Below are 22,361 nucleotides of genomic sequence, written 5' to 3'. Positions count from 1 at the left end.
GACACAATAAGAGGAAAGAGTTTAGCTTTCTGGTTCTAAGAGTTCGTGCAGCCATCAGCATCTTCAGTGTACAGCTCCATTCTACTGACTTCCACAGTTGTACAGAAAAGAAATTAGGTATTCACTGATCCATTCACAAATATTTATTGACCATCATGTGTGGTAAATATCCTAGGATGCCAGAAAGAATTAAGACTGGTTGTGGGGATTATACACACAAAAAAAGAAAAAGAAAAAGCAGTGGTTTCTAGTAACTGCTGGAGCTCTCATTGTAAACTCTCACATGGTAACCTCAAAGATGAAAGCCAAAATATCTGAAGATTGCAAAGTAAATCACTGATAATCCCGTCGCATATGAGAGGGGCATTGTCATCCAATGAGAATCTGAATTGTTTGGTGTCCAAATAGTAATTTATAGTGCTTCAGTCATACCTCGTGTGAAATGATTTTTCATGCAACTTTTTACATAGTTCACTCAGTCTTTACTTCTCTTCTTATAAAACTTCCAGTGCCTGCCATCTTCAGAAACCACATAGATGAAGTAAACATGAGACTCTTTGTTTCCCACATCATTCAGCAATTGGACAACATAGGTTTGATCAAGGTTAATTCCCCAGACTGTGTTCAACAAAATGAAGGCTAACACTTTTCACAAGGCTTGATAAAGCCTATGAAGAGAGCTCTGCCAAATTTCATTCCAGGATCTTTTACTTACGAAACAAGCTCTTTAGCCCTCTTTGATAGAGAAAAAGAAAAACAGATAAAGAAATATATTGTGAGAAAGTTTCCATTTTCACACACTAGAAATTGCCTCTAGAGAATAATACACATTTTTTTGAAGTGAAAATCAAATAGAAATTCTTGGGAATATGACACTGCTGTGGAGCCTGCTCAAAAGAACCACTTCCCTGGCAAATTGATCACACTTTACTGATGTTACTACATCAACAACCATAGGACAATGTGAGAGGTAACAATATCACATAATGAGTAGTTTAATTTTTCTAGTAGTCATATTTTAAGAAGTAGAAATAAACAAGTGGAATTAATTTTAATGTTTTAGCTCCAAATATTATCATTCTGACATGCAATCAATAAAAATTAATGAGATATTGCACGATTTTTCTTTTAAAAATAGACTGAATTTAGAAGCATGTGTTAATGTCTATTGTTTTGGACAGGACATCTTAACCCTAACTCAACATTCTGGGAAAAGGAAATAATACTTCACAGTATTATCTCTGTAGGTTTTTGTTGTTTTTTTTTTTTTTTTTTTGAGGAGGGGAAGAACTTCCCCGAAATTTTTGGAAACTAACCTGTTATCTCCTTTAGGTCCAAGAGTGATCTGATGAATATATCAAATGTGTTTTTGTTTATTTGAAAGGGAAGTTGAAACGGACTTCCTTTTACAACAAGCCTCCACCACAACCAAAAAAAAAAAAAAAACCAGCCCAAAATCTTGAGAATAGAAAAGTTGGTTACCTTGGTTAAAGCCTCGTGGAATAATATTAAACGCTCTATTTTAATATAGACGCTCTATTTTTCCCTTCTGCATATAGACGCTCTATTTTCCCCTTCTACCGTGGAAGTTCCCTGTCGTTACTAGTTGGAAAAAGAGGATAATAAAATACAACATCAGTTTGCTAAAAATTCATGAGCTGCATCCTAGAATCACTATAGAATCTCCGAGGGTTGAAATCTAGAAAACTGGGCATAATACTGCCTCCTAGCGATTCTCCTCCGCCAAGTTTTGAGAAGCGTTTACATCAGGAAGTTCCGGATTCTTTGGGCCATTGTATAAGAGTTGACTCATTGGAAAAGACTCTGATGCTGGGAGGGATTGGGGGCAGGAGGAGAAAGGGACGACAGAGGATGAGATGGCTGGATGGCATCACTGACTCGATGGACGTGAGTCTAAGTGAACTCCGGGAGTTGGTGATGGACAGGGAGGACTAGCGTGCTGCGATTCATGGGGTCGCAAAGAGTCGGACACGACTGAGCGACTGAACTGACTGACTGATCCTCCCCATTCTGCCCCCACTTCAGCCTTTTAATTGGGTAACAGCCCAACAGATCATATATCAAACGAGGAGTAGACGCGTGGCAGGTTCATTCTTTTAATTGCCAGCACCGCTTAGAACGCACATTGTACGGAGCCAATCAACTTCCGTAAGATGTGAAGAAAAGTGTTAGTCGCTCAGTTGTATCCGATCCTTTGCGACCCCATGGGCTGTATCCAGCCAGGCTCCTCTGTCCATGGGATTTCCCAGGCAAGAATACTGGAGTGGGCAGCCTTTCCCTTCATCCAGGGAATCTTCTTGACCCAGGGATTGAACGTGGATCTCTCACATTGCAGGCAGATTCTTTACCGTCTGAGCCACAATACATAAGTACTACCAAATGAAATTTTGCATGTTTTTGTTCTTTTCTATCTTCACCTTGATTTCCTTCCCAGACACCTCCACTTTGCTCCAAGCGTCTAAAGTCACGCCCAGGAACACCTGGAAAGGAGATCAAGCTGTTGAAAGAGACACCACTCCCAAACTGCTACTTTCCTTGACTCGTTCGACATTCTTGCCCTCTTCCTGTTGGTTTAATTTCTGCCTCGGATTCCTTACAACTCTAAATAGTCTCTTAGTTTGGTGGTGAGGCTGCAGCGCTCTTCTCTTTGAGATCCGGGCCTGGGCGGGGAGATACGAGTCTGAATAGCTTTCTCAGGTGTCAGGGCGGATCTTCGCCAAGATCGCTGAATTGAGGGGGACGCTATGATTTCATCTGTCCACAGAAGCATCTTTCCAGATTCAATTTTTCCAGTCGATGTCCTTTATTTTCCCTCTACGACCCATGCTCCGAGACAGAAATTGTGCAGGGAAGAGCTTAAAGAGGGAGAACCCTGCCCAATGGGGGACAATTAATGAAGAAAATGTTGGTCATATTTTTCTTTTCTTTCTTGCTTCTTTGATTTTTAAAAATTAAGATATACTTTATATACTGTAAGATTCACACAAAAGTGCACAATTCAGTGTTTTTGAGTATATTCCCAGAGTTATGCAACCTTCATCATTATCATGTTTCACATTTCCATCACACAAAAATCAACTCTGTACCCTTTCCCCAGTTCTTGGCAACTACTGTCTCTGGATTTGCCTATTCTGGACATCTCATATAAACGGAATCATACAACATATGGCTTTTTGTGTCTGACTTCTTTCACTTAACATGTATCTTCAAGGTTCCTTCATGTGTAACATGTATCAGAAATTCATTTCTTTTTATGGTCAAATAATATTCCATATTTAATTTTTGAAGTTGTCTTTCCAAAGACCTTTCTGTCAACTCCCCTTCTCAGTATCATTGAAAGGAACGAGATGAAAGGGACATTTTAGAAGACAGATACTTTAAGCATCCACCCAGACTTTAAGCATCCATTCAGACTTAAAGAAAAGCCGAAATTGCTCTGTGTGGCAGGTACCACGGATGGTTAAAAACCAGATCAGATGATTTACTTGGAAGAATTTGAAGAACTTAGAAATAATTTTTTTGTTGTTGTTATCAATTTGTAAAAAGTACAAAGAAAGTTTTTTTTCCCCCTTCCTCCTAAAAATATAGGGGCATCGAGCCAGCCAGGAGTCGAACCTAGAATCTTCTGATCCGTAGTCAGACGCGTTATCCATTGCGCCACTGGCCCCCCATCCTGTCGACATCTTCTATTAGTCTTTGTTCACTGGAATGGTTGAGAAAATAGTTGTTTGACGATGAAGACGGAAATCAGTTAGACAGGAAGGACCTGTGTATTCTGGTAAAGCTGATGGGTTATATTCAGGGTCATTTTGCATGCTACATTCACTTAAAATATTTATAATTATGAAAGAACTTTCTGCCTTGGAGCATCATGTATGTGACAGAACGACAGCTGTTAGCGCCTGCCGGCCCCTCAACCTCATTTACGTACATGCTTGTTTCTATTGTTTCTACTTGCGAACGCTTCATTAATTTCTGCAGTCCTTCATCTGTTCATTCCTCAAAGCATTTCATTTTTCTTTAGCACTTAGATACTGATGCTGTGTATGGATCAGTTATTAATGACCCGTTGAATTTTCAATTTTGATACAGTGAAAGTGGAATAAAACACATTCTTGAGGTATTAATCATATGTTTTCAATCTCACTCTCCAAATAGCCAAAACTCTTTCCAGAGGAAATAATTTCAGACACTGCATCAGAGAAGACATTCTGAAATACCCACCTTCTCAAATTAGGCGAAATGAAGGTAATAATTCAATAAAGGTGAACTCTTTAAGAACTAAGTTCACATAGGAACTTAGACGTTCAAAGTTAATATAATTATAAAATTTAAAACTATCAGTCATCATTACACAAATTGGCCAGCAATGTTTAAGGGCTCAAAGTAGGCGAAACAGGCATATGGAAATAAAGAAGTGTTTATAAGCGAGGGCAGTCCTTTGAGCGAGAAGTGCAATAGTTTGGGTCTAAGTGTAGCCACGGTGCCCACAACTTTTATCCGTACTCTTCCTTGGTTAGATTTATTGCCTTGGCCCAAGCTGTGTATCTTCTTTTTGCCTCAGCTTCCTCATTTCTACAGTTTTAAAGAGCGCACGCGCGCGCACACACATACACACACACAAGGATATTTATGACCCTAGATCTTTATAGTTCCTGCCTGCCCGTTCCATGGTTGGCTGGTTGCTTTTAAATACCAGAGAACGCTTTAAGGAAGCTACCTGCATGTCTGTTATCAGAGCGTGGAATTTTATTACAGGTTTTTAAAAACAAAATTTGAAGCAGAGATTCACAGCGAAAAACAAATTGCCTCGCCATTTGAACAGAAAGTTACTGAATAGCGCTGTGAGCAGGATTTGAACCTGCGCGGGGAGACCCCATTGGATTTCGAGTCCAACGCCTTAACCACTCGGCCATCACAGCTCTGCTTCCATTGTTTATTTGGACATTAAAATACACATCGTTATAGGGCCCTGATTTACAATCCTGCCTACCAATTTTGGCTGCTCTTGCTTATTTGGTATGTTTACTTTAAGTATTCATCAGATCTGTCTGCTCAGCGTCATCCAACTTGTCCCCATCCTGCCAGGCTCCATGCTGCGAAGTCTCACCTCTGAGAGAGGTCAATATTCTAGCATCACAAGAATCCTTGATTTTCTAAAAGTTTCTACGGTTTTCATGGATTGCCTGGTTTTGCTTCATACTTGGCACAAAATGAAGTAAGTCGTATTAAGGGTGCCTACGATCCTATTCATTTCTGTTTTCCACAGACAAATACACTATGCTTTGAGGCTACAAGGACAACTGGGCAGGATCTACCAATATTTCAAATGCATATATACTCTTTGCTATAGCATTTCCACAAATGTAAGTGATAGACTTGAACACATGAGAGTTATATTGTACAGTTCAAACTTACTCTCTGAAGCATTCATTGAAATAGTAGGATTGAAAAAAAACTTAATTAGTCAGAATTACTTAATTAGATAAATAATGGCACAACTACACAGTGGAATGCAATGCATATTTAAGACAGAATGATAAAGACTACTATATACATACATATAAAATGAAAGGTTCAGAGCAATCTCTGTAGAATTCTACTATTGGCGGTATATTCATGTTAGATTGAATACACATTTTACAAAAAAACAAAAACAAAAAACTCTCAAGGATATTCAGTAAACTCATGGCAAAAGTTCCCAGTTGAGGGGCTGGAGACTAAGGAGGTGGAACTCTTTGAAAGCAGGAGGGAGAAATTTACTGCATATCCCTTTAGACTTTAGATGTTATCTATTAAAAAATCAAATAAAAGCTCAAGAAAACATTATAAATGAGGAAGTAAGGGAGAAAAATTTTTCTCACCAGAATTCTCCTCTGGAATAGAGCTTCCTTTCTGGAACTCAGCAATAGTCAGCATTCTGAAGGAGGCCTCACTTGGAGCCTCAGAAGAAGCAAATCACACAGATGAGATTTGAAGTCACTCAGGAAGCCTGAGGCAGAAAGGCAAAAGGGTTTTGGAATGCTGTCCAAGCTTAGACCTGGACACACAGGCCACGGGAGACATGGGGCTCTCTGGGAGAATCACGTGATCCAAGATCAGATGGTTCTGGAATGTTCTTCAGACACTGAATTGAATCTTCTGTTTGTGAGCAACCAGAACCAGCTCAGTAGGTCAGACTCACCCTGACTTCAAGGTCCTTGATTTGTTCTAGGATGTTCTCTCCACAGTGTAATCTCAGTGGCCTATTTTGTCCAAAATTGCAGAATTTAAATAGCTAAAACTTCCTCCTTTGGGGCTAGGAATACAATTTTTAACAGTTGTCTTTGTATGTGTTTTGTTGCTTTGTTTTTGCAGAGAAAGTAGCATATCTTTCTTTTTATTATCTGTCTTGGCCAGAGTGTAGTTCTGTTTACAGTGGACAGTTTCCCAGGAGTTGTTTTCATGAGAAATCCTTTCCAGTTTCCTGTCCCCAGTTTTGCCACTTAGCCAATTCACAGTTCTGGCGGTTTCACAGAACTTCCAACAGAGCGCTTTGGAGAATTGAATAACCTTGGGATAAAGATGTAAAATCCACTCACAAGTTAAGAAGTTCTTTTGAAATGTGTTGTTTTTTTTTTTTTCCTCACTTAGATTTTGATCTTCTTCCTAGTACTTCTACTCTACTAACAAATTTGGGAGACCCAAAGAGGAAGGGAAAATAGGAAAAGGAAGCTGTTTAAAATAACCCCATCCCAAAGCAGTCACACAGGCAGGTCTGGATCAGTTTCTTGTGTGTGGGGGGGGGCGGGGCGGGGGGGGGGGGGTCACTGCTCCTTTCCCTGGGTCCTGGTGCACACAAGGTTTTGCTTGTGTGTCTCTGGCGGGTATGGGATTTGATTTTAAACATGATTGCACCCCTCCTACCATCTTGCTGCGGCTTCTCCTTTGCCCTTGGATATGGAGTAACTTTTTTTGGTGGGTTCCAACATTCAGAGGATGAGATGGTTGCATGGAATCACCGATTCAATGGACATGAGTTTGAGCAAACTCTGGGAGATAGGGAAGGACAGGGAAGCCTGGCATGCTGCAGTCCATGGGGTCACAAAGAATTGGACACAACTGAACGACTGAACAACAACAAAAGCAGTCACTGTTCATCCCTTCCTCCCTGTCTCCTCCTTGGGAGTTTAACTTTCATCAGAGTTCTGAATGGTTTCTCAGACTCTCTGTGCCACTGTAAGGCTTCCATACTCTTGTATACATCAACATTCCCCCAGAAGATGTTCTTTTTCTTTCTTCCTGGATGTACACCTGTGGGTTTGGAGCTGTAAAAGGCCAAATAAGTGTGTATGGATACTATCCAGTGTGGAAAAAAAGTTGGTGGAGAAAATGCTGGTAACTTATTATCATGTTTTAAAGCTTCTTTGATTTTAAAATATGTCCAATCTTCTTTCTCAGTCAACTTTCTCAATTTTAGGAAGAAGTGGGAGGTAAAAAAATGCCGGAGTCCAACTCCAGCAACCAGGGATTCAACCTGAAGAGGTGAACCGTGTCGGTGAGAGAAATGAGGCAGCCTCTCAGTTTTTTTGGACTGCCTGTTTATTTCAAGTTTAAGATTCTCTTTTATACATTTACAAAAACATTAGGCCAGAGGTTTAACATTTTCAGTTCCCCTCTCCCAGATTTATTATCTCCAATGATTTAATTGTTGCTCTTCAAACAGAGTTCCTGCTTCAGTGATTCTCTCAGAATCAGCCTTATCATCTATTATCTACTTCCTCTAAAGTGTCCTATAGTTAACTTGTGATTACATAGTAACTCGTGCTACATTCCTCAGTTTACTACTTATCTTCCTAAATCCTGTTTGCCCTTAACATCCTGAGCTCACTATCCCTTAAAAAGGCTTCTAGCTATAGTGTCTCTAAAATTCCTAACTTCTATAAGCTATAGTAAAATATGCTAACTTTACAACATTCCTTATATCTTTAACTTCTAACTGTTTTAATTATTTCTAAGCCCTAAATTCAGTAAACTCCTTTGCCAGAAACATTCTCCTCACAAATAGGCTTCAAATAGCAATCCCTCCCATGGCCTCAAGCTATAGCCTATGTGCTCATCCTGGAACACTCTTTTGTAAAAGTCCTTGAACAAATGTCAATGATTAACTTTATGACTTATTCTCTGAGCACAGCTACAGAAGGCTTTGTGCCTTCTCATGCTCCTCTACTCAAGAACAATAAGCACCTTAATATTCCTTTTCAGTCAACTCAGCCAAGGAGAGGAAAAGACAAGTCAGAATTACAAGGCCTAACTCCTTAATCCCAGGTCCATGCCTGCGGAATGAGGAGAGGGGGCTGAGGGCCGTGCCTCCATTTTGTCAGTAATGCCTAACGTGGCTCCCGACAAAAAAATCTTAGAAAATAACTCCTCTGATGGCTCTGAAGACTCAGACTCAACTGAGAAGACTGTATGATGGGGCAGCAGTTCCAGATGTGAAAAATCAGTTCAGGATAATTTTTATTCAAAATGTCTTAACAACTGGTTTCAGCATCACCTATTGACCACTGGCCTCCTTGCACTGATGGTCAATATTTTCCGTGACAAAACATAGTTGAGGGTAAAAAAGGAAATGGATGTTTTGGGGATTGCTGTAGACTGAATGTGCTTACCCCCACTGCCCCCAGTATGTTGAAACCTAATCCCCAATGTGATGGTTTTGGGAGGCAGGTGCTTTAGGTCATTAAGTCATTCATGAGTAGAATTAGGTCCTTCTAAAAGAGATGGTAGAGAACTTCTTCACCCTTTCCTGCATCTGAGGATATAGTGAGAAGACAGCTGTCTTTGGGACAGGCAGCCAGGAAGCAAAGTGTCACCAGAGTGAGAATCAACACTGGCCTCCATAAATGTGAGAAATAAATGCTTGTCTTTTAAGCCACTTGGTCTATTGTATTTTTGTTACTTAATCCATATGGACTAAAACTGGGATAAGGACACAAGTGAGGCTCACAAGACTGAGCCACAGTACTGGAAACATAAACCCATTCATTTGTGATCAGTTTGCACAATATAAATTTGCCTAAAATATTCATGTGAAACAACAATAATCAGCTTTCAACTTTAGAACACATGGTAAGGTGGTGACGGTCTCTGTAGACTAATTTATAACATATGATTGAAGAGTTGATATACCCTTGAGGTAAGGTAGGTAAGCTGTACAGTTAATTCAGCCAGCTGAAAGCTCAGTTGCTTCTGATGGTCTTTCTGACTGAATATAGAGAAAATGGCACAAAACATATCAGTAGCCGCATACCAGGTGGCAGGGTATGTGTACGTTTTCTCCACTAGTGAAAGGACATCTGCACTAACAGATGCAACTGACATAATCACTTAACCAGATTTACAATAACTAACTGTCATTCTCTATAACAGATTTATCTTCTATACTTGAGTAAATGAATTGAATAGAAATTTGGTGAATCTGTGACCCTGTACCTTTCAAGCTCTTGATGTTGGCACTAATCTCAGCCATCCCTCCAGGAATATCAGTTTTGTGTTTGGTTTAATTATTTTCATAGAGAAAATTCTGGTGGCATCTAATTGGCCTTTTATTCCATAATAGCCTTCACTCCATCAGTCATGGAAATGACATAGAGATTCTGTCTGGAATTGGGAAAGTAATCACAGGGTGGACTCAGAGACCCACTATGCCCACAGTGAAACGGATCGGAGGCAAAAACAAAAAAACAAAAAAACAAAAAACCTTCATAGGTTGTCTGATCATGAATACGTACTTTGCCCGATGGACAGCAGTGATATCTTGTATCTCTAGCAGTTGATGCCAGTTCAGAGCCATTGTCTAGTAACCTCTGAAAAGCCTATTTCCCTTTCCCTAATGCACAATCGCTTTCGTACACGAGCACAGATCCCTTTAGGAAAAGCTGGGAGGAAGAATAACAATATAAACATTTGGCAGTGTGCCAGTGGTCTTTGTCAGGGGAAACTGGATTTCTCTTCAATTAGAACTGGTTTAAGTTGGGGGACTTTCCTGCTACAGATCAGGTCCAAGATCAAGGTACCTTCAGAGTCAGTTCCTGGTGAAGCCTCTTTTCGTAGAAATCCCAATTCCAAAGAGAGCAACTGTTTCCGTGGAGCGGGATCATCTCCGTCCTCTGATTTTGTCTGAGGGACGCGAGCTCGCAGGCCGGGTGGGAACCCAGCCAAAGAGATAAGCGGGAACTCTACAGCGTGTGCACAGCGAAACCACGCATCACCACGGGACTCGGGATAATTTCTTTCAAACAAACAGCAAGTGCAAAGACTTGTGGGCTGTGTTATTTTTTACATATTGGGAAGTTGAAATCTCTTAAATCAAGTAGCGGTGTCTAACAGGTTAGGAAAATGTTTCCGCCCGGTTTCGAACCGGGGACCTTTCGCGTGTGAGGCGAACGTGATAACCACTACACTACGGAAACAACTGACAACTCTTTCTCCAGCCCTTACACAACTGAGTAGGCTGCTTGTAGCACCCAGGTTTGTTCATGCCTGTGAAGTAATGTTTACGGTTGCAGGGCATTTCCCTCCTTTTTCTCTGTTTATGAAAACAAACAAACAAACAAAACCCAACTCTTTCTTAAATTAACCCCAATTCTTAAATAAATTCCAGGAGTGGAAAGCTAAGGCAACATTCTGGAATTTTTTTTTTTTTTTTCTTTTTTCGTGTATTAAGGATATCCGTTGAAACTACCGCACAATTGCACTCATTGGTCTTTCCTGGTGGCACAGATGGTAAGTTTCTGCCTGCAATGTGGGACACCCAGGTTCTATCCCTGCGTCAGGAAGATCCCCTGGAGAAGGAAATGGCAATCCACTCCAGTTCTCTTGCCTGGAAAACTCCATGGATGAAGGAGCCTGGTAGCTACAGTCCATGGGGTCATAAAGAATCGGAAACGACTGAACAACTTCAGTTCACTTCTTCACTTCACACTCCAGCAAAGTAATGCTCAAAATTCTCCAAGCCAGGCTTCCACAGTACGTGAACCGAGAACTTCCAGATGTTCAAGCTGGATTTAGAAAAGGCAGAGGAACCAGAGATCAAATTACCAACATCTGCTGGATAATTGAGAAAGCAAGAGAGTTTCAGAAAAACATATACTTCTGCTTTATAGACTTCGCCAAAGCCTTTGACTGTGTGGATCACAACAAACTGTAGAAAATTCTTCAAGAAATGGGAATACCAGTCCAAAATACCAAAATACCAGACCAAAAGGCTGACGTGCCTTTTGAGAAATCTGTATGCAGGTCAAGAGGCAACAGTTAGAACTGGACATGGAACGACAGACTGGTTCCAAATTGGGAAAAGAGTAGTCAAGGCTGCATATTGTCACCCTGCATATTTATATGCAGAGTACATCATTCGAAAAGCTGGGCTGAATGAAGCACAAGCTGAAATCAAGATTGCCAGGAGAAATATCAATAACCTCAGACATGCAAATGACACCACCTTTATGGCAGAAAGTGAAGAAGAACTAAAAAGTCTCTTGATGAAAGTGAAAGAGGAGAGTGAAAAAGTTGGTTTAAAACTCCACATTCAAAAAATGAAGATCATGGCATCTGGTCAAATCACTTCATGGCAAATAGATGGGGAAACAGTGGAAACAGTGACAGACTTTATTTTTTTGGGCCCCCAAATCACTGCAGATGGGTTGGTGACTGCAGCCATGAAATTACAAGATGCTTGCTCCTTGGAAGAAAAACTATGACCAACCAAGACAGCATATAAAAAAGCAGAGACATTACTTTGCCAACAAAGGTCCATCTAGTCAAAGCTATGGTTTTTCCAGTAGTCATGTATAGATGTGAGAGTTGGACTGTAAAGAAAGCTGGGCATGGAAGAATTGATGCTTTTGAACTGTGGTGTTGGAGAAGACTCTTGAGAGTCCCTTGGACTGCAAGGAGATCCAACCAGTCATTCCTAAAGGAAATCAGTCTGAAATATTCCTTGGAAGGGCTGATGCTGAAGCTGAAACTCCAATACTTTGGTCACCTCATGCAAAGAGTTGACTCATTGGAAAAGACCCTTATGCTGGGAGGGATTGGGGGCAGGAGGAGAAGGGGATGGCAGAGGATGAGATGGTTGGATGGCATCACTGACATGATGGACATGAATTTGAGTAAGCTCCAGGAGTTGGTGATGGACAGGGAAGCCTGGTATGCTGCAGTCCATGGGATTGCAAAGAGCCAAACACGACTGAGTGACTGAACTGAACTGAAGGATATTAGTTTTGTTGTTGTTGTTTGTTTTTTAAAGCTCTGGTGCTTGGATTCAGACTCCACTGCTCTCCATAATTTACTGGTGTTATGGAATGAGAATTCTGCATGCTACAGTTTCCAAGACAGAATTTAAGTTATTCTTTCGAGGCCCCATTGGGAGTGATTTTTTTACAGTCTTTTGTATAAATAAAGTCTTCCACCTCAGCATTTCTATACAAAATAGCACACTGTCATCTCCTGACCTCAAAATTCTCATCTCCTAGGTTACAACAAGGTTCACAATTCCCTTCACTATTTACTTCTAAAAATTTTTGGTGATATTATTCCCCAAAATTGCAAAAAGCAAGAGATAAGGATTCCAAATGGATATTATGTTTAAGTAGATATGCCAAGATAATGGAAGCTATGTATCCATATACAAAAGTTTTCCATGGCACATAGTATAAGTGCTTTCATTGGATAATATTGCTCATCTGTCTTGGTCATTTGTGCAGAAAATACACCAGTATCAGACACAAAAGACTGAAGAAAAGATCTTTTTAAAGGTAAAATGAAAATAATGGCTATGTGGAGAAAACCATCTCCGCTGTTTGACAGTTAGTTAGAAGTCATGGTGGTATTGGATTTTAAGCTCTAGAAGAGTGTGGGAAGGACCATGTGTGACTTTGGGACCATCATGTTAGTAATGAAAACTAGACTTGATCATGGTAGATTCTCAATAAACATTTATCAGATCAGGGGACAATATTAGAGGTAACTTTCTGAAATGTATCCAAATTTCATGTGACATTCTTTGGCCATGCAAATACCCAGCAGTCTCACTTGGAAGGTCTAAGTGCAATCTGGCAACACACCTTCACGTGTCAGCCATTTTCCTTCTTGAAGTTTTCATGGTGTAATGTGGATATTATATCTCACTTCTAATTTAGTAAAAGAACAGAGCTAGCTATTTTAACGGAGAAGGCAATGGCACCCCACTCCAGTACTCTTGCCTGGAAAATCGCATGGACGGAGGAGCCTGGTAGGCTGCAGTCCATGGGGCCGCTAAGAGTTGGACACAACTGAGCGACTTCACTTTCACTTTTCACTTTCATGCATTGGAGAAGGAAATAGTAACCCACTCCAGTGTTATTGCCTGGAGAATCCCAGGGACGGGGCAGCCTGGTGGGCCGCTGTCTACGGGGTCACACAGAGTCGGACACGACTGAAGTGACTTAGCAGAGCAGAGCTATTTTAAAATATCAGTTGAATAAATGATATGTGATATAAGGATAACCTGAAACAATATGCAAAGCACTTGGCAACATTAGGCCCTTGAACAGTTAACTTCCTTACTGAGAGAGGCTGCTGCTGCTGCTGCTGCTAAGTCACCTCAGTCGTGTCCGACTCTGTGTGACCCCATAGACGGCAGCCCACGAGGCTGCCCCGTCCCTGGGATTCTCCAGGCAAGAACACTAGAGTGGGTTGCCATTTCCTTCTCCAGTGCATGAAAGTGAAAAGTGAAAGTGAAGTCGCTCAGTTGTGTCCGACTCTTAGCGGCCCCATGGACTGCAGCCTACCAGGCTCCTCCGTCCATGCGATTTTCCAGGTAAGAGTACTGGAGTGGGGGTGCCACTGCCTTCTCCGACTGAGAGAGGCTAGTCTGTTCCATATATTCTAAAGGAAATAGTTTCAAGGAATGACACAAGCAGTTTTGGCACAGAAATCTGGAAATATTTTAAAAATATAAAGCACTGAGTTCCATTTTTGGTTAAGTTGTAGGAAGTTGCAAGAATGTTGTCCTCTCAACCTGATAAATAACTAACCATAAGCTTAAGAGGAGTAGATTTTCTGAACCCATCAGGAGTTGAGGATACAAAAGAATCAAAGTAAACTAAATTCTAGAAGGAGGCCCTCATTGAAGAAAAGAAGTTCCTGGCTGTCTTTATCTCTGGCAGATGGGCAGTCACAAAGGCGAAAAAGCCTGTGAAGACCAGATTAAGAGAAACCAGAAGAAACTAAGAAATTTTAAAGGTATGCTGTGGGCTTGCTTGACCCAAACAGAATTACAAGTAGCCAAGCCAGTTCTGGTTATTTCTGCTAGGGGTGAGTAGGTCAAAAGAGGGTGAGGGAAAAGACCAGAAAGTGGAAATACCCACTGAGGCACTCTCTAGTTCAAAACCTTCTGAAGCTGAGGAGCAGGGCAGAAAAACAAAGAGCAACCAGTACAAAGTACTTTGTGTTTTAGCTGCCAACAGCCGAGACTAGAGCGCTGAGAGAAACCTCTCCAAGACTTAATGAGTGGAGAGAGCTCCCAGCCAAAAACAGCCTGGGAGAGGGAAGGAAAGCAAGAGATTGCCCAGTCACCCAAACAGCTGACATTCTGGCCTTTAAGTAGAGGGAGGTTTCTCAGGGTTTGGAAATCTGGGACAGTGGCAGTAAAGCTCAAAGAGAGGAGAAAAGACTACTGATCAAGAACTGTAGTAAAAATTTTTAATGAAAATAAATGAACACATACAATTAAAATTAAAAAATTGATTTTCCCCACTCACCTTCCACCAAATTTTTACTAGAGGGCAAAGAAAATGAAGACAGCTACTAGTTCATAGGGTGGATGCTGATACAAAGTTAAAGATATATATTTCTTTATCAGTGTATTGCCAGGGTCCAGCCCCAGTGGATCCAGGGAATTCGAAGGGGAGACGGCACCGGCGATCAGGAAACAACAGCTTATTTAAATGTTAATTAAAGATATAAAGAGTCGTTAAATAAGGATAGTTCAGTGAGGAAATTCAGTGGAGAAAAGAGGCTGAAATAATTCAGCCAGAAGGTGAGAGAAAGAACGACATGGGGAGACCAAGTTTCGGTGAACAAGGCCCGCACTTTATTTTCCAAAGTAGTTTTTATACCTTAAGTTATGCATAGAGGATAATGGGGGAAGGGGTAGAGTCATGCAGTAAGCCAGGCTTTCTTCCTGCAAACTTATCATATGCAAAAGTTTAGGTGATTTGCATCATCTTCTGGCCCAGAGGCCTGTTAACATTTTAAGACCCTTTCTTCAGAAAACTTCTTTTTCTCTAAAGATTAGTCAGGCGCCACCCTCCAAAAGCATTAGATAAAGTTGCATTCCTACAGGGCAAAGATGTGGTGGGCTATAACAAGAAAAAGAATTAACTCAAGGGTCCAAGGTTACAAACATTAAAGCTACTACTTACACCAATTATATTAATCAATACACTGCCAGGGACACAGCAGGTAAGGGATATGGAGACTTAGCAGCAAACATTGGCCCAACAAGTGAAAAACCCTTCACCAATACAATTTCTAATCAATCTTTTAACTGCTCAAAGGAATCTGTATTTAGACAGTTTAGAACATCTCATGCCTCTCACAGTTGGGAGGCCCTGAGCAATCACATGTGGCCGGAAAAACCTATTCAGGCAGGCTAGAGGACTTCCAAAGGAGTTTGTAGGTTGAAACACTATCACATCCAGGAATTATTAACTGGAGCTGTAAGTTAACTCTTTTTTTCAGAGAGAGGTAGTGGGGAGCAGCCCCCCGTAAAGTCAGACGTGTAGGTGAGAGTACAAAGCAGAAAGTAGGCAGACTCTGGTTTTGGGGGTAAATGCTTGAGAATTTCTAGGGGGACTCCTGAGGCTCAATCCCGCCTTTGCGTATGCCGAGCCTCCTTCCTCATGACCTTTGCCACGGGCGGAGCTCCTCACGGCTGCTCGGCTCCCGGCATCGTATCAATACTAAAGATAAGAAATACCATCTTACAGCTTTTTAAACAATTAAAAAGAAAATTTATAAATTGCATAATACAAAATAAGTAAATGAGTAATTAACTTGTCTCATTAAAAGAAATAACTCTTTTTAGAATAGTCTTTCAGATCTTACTCGATATACTATATACATATAAAATGAGTCAATTAACTTCAGATGCAAAAAAGTAGGGGGAAAACAGAGAGAGAGAGGGTTGTAGGGTCCAACAGAGAAAAGAAAGCAAGTAGAAATTTGCTGCACCGCTGGTCCCTGCCAGAGTTGACACGGCTTGCAGGTGGATCATGCCAGGCTCAAAAGGGCAAAGATTTCCTAACTCCTTACTGTGTGTTGCCTGGTCTTGGCTTCAGTTCCCTTGCCCCTTTCAGATTCCGTTGTTTCTCCCTGGTCCGGATCACGGGTCCTGACCCGGACTCACCCTGATCTCGACTTGTGTCGTCAAAGACTTGGAGATTTTAGGATGGAGAAGTCAGTCCTTTTGCCTCCGGAGACCTCAACCCCGTAATCCTCTGTCGTCACCAAGTGTCCGATGGTCGGTACTGCAGCGTCAGATCACGGTCTTAATCCGCGCGGGACGAACAGCTAGCTACAGATTTAGCTTTAGAACAACCAGGCAACCCACCCTGAGGCCAAGCGGCTAGAGGCCTCCGGGAAGAGGTGACCCGCCCGGAATGGTCTCCTGGAGCAGAGAATCCGTACCCCGCGGGCGGAAGCCGGATCCTCTGAGCCCTGCACTGCTGGGGTTCTGTGAAGAGTTCTGTGATCCGCCCGCCGCCATCTCAGGCGTGCAGGAGCCTTGCGTTTACCCTAGGCCTTCTGGGAATAGTTGTAAGGAAGTAGTTGTTTCCGGACATCGATCTGCGTCTTCCTTGGTCGATTTGAGAAATAATGTTTTCCTGGGGAGAAGTAAGGTTTATCTGTGCCGGTAGCTGGGATTTATCTTTTCCTTTTATGGTAGAAAAAAAAGAGCATTTTTAAACCTTTCGTGAAGACGGCCTGCTTTAATTAGATCAGACTTTAAAGGAGGTAAGTAAAGCTTTTCTGTAACGGTGGCCGGTTAGCTCAGTTGGTTAGAGCGTGGTGCTAATAACGCCAAGGTCGCGGGTTCGATCCCCGTACGGGCCACTGGAGGAGTTGTTTTTTTCCCCCTCCTTTTTATCCATAGACCACATCTCAAGTGGAAAGTGCTGCCATGTATCCAGTTACAGATAGTCCTAATATCATCAGCACTGAAATATTTGATTGTGCGTCTGTATTTTTTTCTTTATAAAAAATAATGTATCAGAGTCAGGATGAAAAGCTTTCAAAGAAGCTTGAACGAAGTAAGGTGGCTGTATTTAGGAAAGAGGAGATAGGGAGAGTTAGAGAATTTCTTGCATCATCCTGGAAAAAACTTAAGGCAATAATGTTTTGATATAGTTTATATTTCTGAAATGTAAAAACATCATTCCTCTGCATGGTAAGCTGCTCAGTTGCTTAGGGTATTGTTTTTATAGTGTTAAGGTGCTGATTCGATCCCCTCGGGGATATACGCCTGGTGGTACTTAGGTTTCCTTTTTCTCAATGTGGGACTATCTCAGGCTTGTTCGCGTAGCCTCAGACCAGCAACCGCGAATGCTCCGTGGTAAAATGGTGCAATGGTCAGCCTTTGGGTTGCATCTGACCGTTACTTCCGTGTTGCCACTTACCAAGTCATTTAAAACTCGTCTAAAATTTTTGTTTTGAACGTTTATCATAAAATCTCTGGACTAAAGATGTGAATGACCAAAACGGGGTGTGCGGTGGGAGATAGGAGGTCAAGAGCCCCTGGGCCGCTCTCAGTCGAAGCTCCTTACTCTCCCTGTCGGTCCCTTTTCTTGAAGTCTGGCTCCTGGCTCTCTGTGTGCCCAGCACGAGCCTCCTCCTTTTTCTCCCCTCGACCCTTGCACTGTCCCTCAGACTCCCAACATATTTTTACTTTTTCTCTTGTTTAAAAGTACGGGGTTACTATAAAAACATATGATATTGATTAAGTAATGACCTAAATAATGTCTCAAGCACAGTTCCAGGGACATAGTGGGTGCTTAACAAGCCCAAGATGGCAAGGCCTTCCTCTGTTTTAGTCAGTACTGCATCCTTGGTATCAAAGCCAGCACCTGCAAAACTTTTTTTTTTTAATTAATAATGGATATCTATTACTCCATTGCATATTAAATAATGTACTTACAGATTTGAAGTACAAGAAGGACTCAACAGGTCATTGCTATCTTTGGAGATGAAGGAGGCCACAGGCCATAAAATGTGGACATACACTGGAAACAGAATAACTGTTAGCTGACAGTCTTCAAGGACTGAGAAATTCCTAGAGATTTATCAGTGCCCACTGTTCATAATATGTTTGGAGTTCTGGTGTCCTTTTGCCTGATATTAGACAACGCAGCAGAGTACAGTGAGACACAATTTCAGTTACTTTTCGAAATGTTAACTTGGTTGCATTTTGAATCTAACAAATACCAAGGCAATTGGCTTTCAACTGAGGATTTATATTACTTACATATGAAGTCTTATGAATATATAAATGTGTAGGACCTACTCCAGACTTACTGGGACGGCATAATCCGCTACTCCTCATGACTACCTTTTTTGCTCACATTCCTTGGGAAGTCCATGGGTAAGAACTGCTATGGATAAACTAATGAAAATGAAACCAGGTTTCCGATGAAGTATAAACAGGGTTTCAGGCGTAATGTAGAACTACTTCTATGAAAGTGAAAAGACAATGACTCTGGTAAAACTCCAATTATAATGTTTGAATTTTTTTTTAGTAAAAGTGAAACCCAATGTGTAGGCCAGTGCTATGCAGTGACATTTTAGCTAATAAACTCTGATATCATTTAACATTCAAGAAATTGATCATCTATTTATGATTTATTTCCCCAAAATATCATTAAGCTCCCAATTTCCACTCCCAGAAGGTTCTACTAACAAACAAACAAATACAGTTTTGAGGGCTGTACAAAACCAAAATGATGAGGGTCTAAATTTGACATTACTCTCTTACTTGTTCTCAGAAATAAAAATGAGTCTGATTCTAAAAATGTTTTATTAATTCTTTACCTGATGCTGATAACCAAACTCCATCATTAGCTGAAAATGTTGGATGTCACAGGTTAAGAGAGCTGAAGGTGAACTTCTGAGACAGAATTTGAAATTTTGCTATCAGGTACTGTAAGATAATTTGTGCTCAATCCACACACCAATCATTAGCAAATCCATCACTTTCTATCCTTTACAGGAAACTTACTCACTTTTCCCTTCACCACAGCTCTTCATATTGTGATGCTGGAAAAAGACTCTCCACATTGGAATAAGAATTTAATACAGAATTTACCAGTAATATAAATTGTTCAATGCATCTCCAAGATGTTTGGCGGCAACAACTCTTGAAATGTAAAAACCGAACAAGGAAGGCCCCGCTGGGATTCGAACCCAGGATCTCCTGTTTACTAGACAGGCGCTTTGACCAGCTAAGCCACAGGGCCGCTTTTCTAACTAAGATTCAGTTATATCGTATTTGTAATATTTTCTGTGAAATGCAGCATTTTGACAGAAATGTACATGATTTCTTGACAAAGAGAACGAATCTACATTTCCAAACCATATTTCTATACGAAAGCAGAAACTTCAACATATAAAAAATAATGCATTCTTCAGTGCGAGGTTTTAAAAATTACTTTACATTGGAGTGAAATTCCTATTTCATGGTGACTTTCGCCCTCTAGAGGAAATATTGGATATTGCCACACATTAAAAAATTTTATCCATTAATTCATTTTGTTCACAAATGTGGTCACTATTGTACCTCAGGTAATTTACTGGGTACTGAAGATAGAACAGTGAACAAAACAAACAAAAACTTCTTCATCTTTAAGATTTATATTCTAGAAACAAATAAATAAAGTGAGTTTTAAAAACTTCCCCTCCAAACAAATGAGAGACATAAGCACCAGTTCCCCAATCTCCAGGTTACAGACTCCATGAAGCTACTTTCTGAGCTAATTCACTGCACAAGAGCAAGACTACCATGCTTCCTTCGATTTTATCTGACCTGGCACAAGCAAGCAAGCAAAGATAAGGACACACTGATGCAGAGAAGATTCTGCTCACTGCACCGGTGAGTTAAAACTGACTTGATCCCTGTCTTCATTGACTGTAAAAGTGAGTGAAGGATTCAGAGAAGTAATGAAAATTAGGGTGCAATGTGGTTAATACCTCCTGCAGGAGGCAGGAGGCAAGGTGCAGGGTGTCTTAGCAGAGTCACATGACCTCTCTTCCCAGTTTCCGTGTCAGGCTGATGATTGCAGAAGGGTCTGTGGCATGTTGGCCAAATACAGCTTAAGGTGGGGAAGGAACAGATGAGGCCATCTTTTGGAAATGTTTAAATAACTTCCTTGTGTTTTGTGCTTTATAGAGAAGCACTGAAGGCTTATGCATTCACTGAGCACCCACAAAATGAAAGACCCTGGAGAACAGAGAAATCACTGAGACCCTGTGACAAATCTACGTGATTTCCTCTGGGCACCCACCAGCTCTTCTCTGCCAGGGTAGCCTGTACCTAAACTACTCACCCTTTCTTACAACAAGATTTATTCATTTCCTTTGTCCTTATGTCCTGCTGCCATTCCTCTCCTTACATAAACAAGTTTTCTAATTTGTTCATTGTGTATTATTTTGATCATACATATATATATATACACATATATACCAAAATTGACATTTTTGGGTTTTGCACATATAAATTTATATGAATGATATATTATATACTTATGCCTTTAAAAAGCATTTTGACTTTAAGATCCGTCAAAGTTGCCCTGTGTACACTTAAATCATTGCTTCTAATTTCTGTGTAAAATTCCATAATGGGTACCGTATTTCCTATCTTTTGTCCTTTTCCCCCTAATGGTTTGTACTTTTGAGGTTATGCTTAAAGGATTTTTCTCACTACTAGGCTAAAAAATATTCTCTCTTTAAAAAAACGTAGATTTTCCACTTTTAAATTTGAGACATGATCTGTCTAGCCATATAGGGAAGTCTACTGGTTTTTTATATGACAGTCTGTTGGAGGTGTGTCTTCTAGTGCTTAAAGTTTTGGTTTAGTAAGAGTCTTCAGAATGTGTTGGTAGTCATGTAGCATCCTATACTTCCTTTAACTTAGCCTCCTTGTATTTTCATGAAATTAGATATTTAGTAAAATTATGTGTTTTTCTTGTTATAATATATATCTGCAAGGTCAGGGAGAGTTCTAACAACCCATCACAAGTCATAGCACATAAATAGTAAATTTTATGAAAATAATTGTTTGAATTATATTTTATGATTTTCCCATCAAAGAGCCTTCCAAAGATTTGTTTTTTGTTTACATTCTTGTAAGCTTGGGCCAATGTTTCATGAGCCTATGAAATCAATCCTAGACTTTCCAAACTGTAAACAAATATTTTTTGGTTTCTTATCAGAAAAGACATGAGAACAAAATCCTATTGTTGTCATTGGTGAGTGGGAAGGTTTTGAAATTAGTTTGTAAGTTGTGTGTCTACTTGAGTTCAATCCTTGCTCTGGTGCGTGAGCTTGTTTTTTTAATTGATCCTTTTCATTAAGAACTGGAAACTCCTTATTTTTGGTCCAGAAACCCTATGAGTTTCTGTCTTGTGCTCAGGCTCTTTGGTTATTTTTTGCTCTCCTATAATTCTAAGACCTTGAACAACAAGGATTATGTGACCCTCAAACAACTTTCTCACCAGTGACTTGACTTCTAAAAGGCTCCCAAGTCTTCACTAAGGCTCTGGAAATCAGGGCCCAGAATTTGAAGATTTGTTTCTAACAAATCTAACAAATCTAACAAACCACTAATATATTACAAGGAAGGAGGGAGAGGAGAGAGAGATTGTGTAGGAGAGGTAAAATTTCTCCTCTACTCTTAGGGTTTCTGATTGGGCCTAAGAATTGAACTAGCATAAAACAGATTGATAGGAGAAACCCATACAAATTTTATTAAGCAAGTTGTACATGGGAGCCCTCACAAGAAAAATGAAGACTTAAAGAAGTAATTAGAGTCCAATACTTATGTATTAGGTTGGACAAACAGGAAAATGTGACAAGACGAAAGGGTTTGGACTAGGGCAGTTAATTGTGGAAAAGTGACTTGGAAGATAAGGGTTAGTTTAAGGAGGTTTTTCTGTTTTGGAAAGATTTCTCTCTGCTTGGACTCCCCAGTCTCTGGTAATAAGAATGCTTCCTTCTTCCTGGTACAGGGAGGGCATATTGTATTTCATCTCCTGTTTTCAGAATCA

General features: G+C 40.5%; 1 long non-coding RNA gene and 5 other non-coding genes across 6 annotated transcripts; 2 read left to right on the top strand and 4 right to left on the bottom strand.

Moving 5' to 3' along the window:
* Positions 1–3,615: 3,615 nt before the first annotated feature.
* Positions 3,616–3,688, bottom strand: TRNAR-ACG. The gene has a single exon. It is a non-coding gene; the product is annotated as a tRNA-Arg (tRNA).
* A 1,173-nt stretch (positions 3,689–4,861) lies between these two features.
* On the bottom strand, positions 4,862–4,943 carry TRNAS-CGA. Its single transcript has one exon. It is a non-coding gene; the product is annotated as a tRNA-Ser (tRNA).
* A 5,459-nt stretch (positions 4,944–10,402) lies between these two features.
* TRNAV-CAC lies at positions 10,403–10,475 on the bottom strand. The gene has a single exon. It is a non-coding gene; the product is annotated as a tRNA-Val (tRNA).
* Positions 10,476–16,842: 6,367 nt separating this feature from the next.
* Positions 16,843–20,729, top strand: LOC123332267. Its single transcript, XR_006549106.2, has 3 exons — positions 16,843–17,061; positions 19,340–20,188; positions 20,486–20,729. It is a non-coding gene; the product is annotated as an uncharacterized LOC123332267 (long non-coding RNA).
* On the top strand, positions 17,087–17,160 carry TRNAI-AAU. Its single transcript has one exon. It is a non-coding gene; the product is annotated as a tRNA-Ile (tRNA).
* Positions 19,483–19,556, bottom strand: TRNAT-AGU. The gene has a single exon. It is a non-coding gene; the product is annotated as a tRNA-Thr (tRNA).
* Positions 20,730–22,361: the final 1,632 nt, after the last annotated feature.

This window comes from Bubalus bubalis, chromosome 2 (assembly GCF_019923935.1).
Source record: "Bubalus bubalis isolate 160015118507 breed Murrah chromosome 2, NDDB_SH_1, whole genome shotgun sequence".
Lineage (NCBI taxonomy): Eukaryota > Metazoa > Chordata > Mammalia > Artiodactyla > Bovidae > Bubalus > Bubalus bubalis.
The sequence above is the reverse complement of the archived record's forward strand: the minus strand, read 5'-3'. Positions and strand labels throughout refer to the sequence as shown.